At 39.7% G+C, this 685-nt stretch overlaps 1 non-coding gene across 1 annotated transcript; it reads left to right on the forward strand.

Moving 5' to 3' along the window:
* Positions 1-283: 283 nt before the first annotated feature.
* On the forward strand, positions 284-391 carry LOC148574018 (small nucleolar RNA R71). The gene has a single exon (XR_015906310.1). It is a non-coding gene; the product is annotated as a small nucleolar RNA R71 (small nucleolar RNA).
* The last annotated feature ends 294 nt before the right edge of the window (positions 392-685 follow it).

Raw genomic sequence — 685 nt, forward strand, 5'->3', positions numbered from 1 at the left:
CTCTGAGAAATCATATTGACTTGCTGAGTCAATATTTTATTCTGAGCCAATATGGCATTTAGAGTATCAATTTCAAGAACTTCCTTCCTCTGAGGCGTCCCATTACTCGCAGGATTCCTTTCAGAAGTGTACATGAACTGGTTATTTGCAACCATGTCAATGAGTTCCTGAGCTTCTGTAGGCATTTTTTTAGGTGAATGGATCCACCTGTAGAATGGTCCAATGACATCTTTGATAATTCAGACAGACCATCATAGAATATATCTAGGATGGTCCATTCTGAAAGCATGTCAGAGGGACACTTTTTGGTCAGTTGCTTATATCTCTCCCAAGCTTCATAGAGGGATTCACCTTCTTTTTGTTTGAAGGTTTGAACATCCACTCTAAGCTTGCTAAGCTTTTGAGGAAGAAAGAACTTGGCTAAGAAAGCCATGACCAGCTTATCCCAAGAGTTCAGGCTATCTTTAGGTTGAGAGTCCAACCATATTCTAGCTCTGTCTCTTATAGCAAACGGGAAAAGCATAAGCCTGTAGACCTCAGGATCAACCCCATTGGTCTTAACAGTATCACAGATCTGCAAGAATTCAATTAAGAACTGAAAAGGATCTTCTGATGGAAGTCCATAAAACTTGCAGTTCTGTTGCATCAGAGAAACTAATTGAGGTTTTAGCTCAAAATTGTTTGC

Source organism: Arachis ipaensis, chromosome B2 (assembly GCF_059453495.1).
Source record: "Arachis ipaensis isolate K30076 ecotype BB chromosome B2, ASM5945349v1, whole genome shotgun sequence".
NCBI lineage: Eukaryota > Viridiplantae > Streptophyta > Magnoliopsida > Fabales > Fabaceae > Arachis > Arachis ipaensis.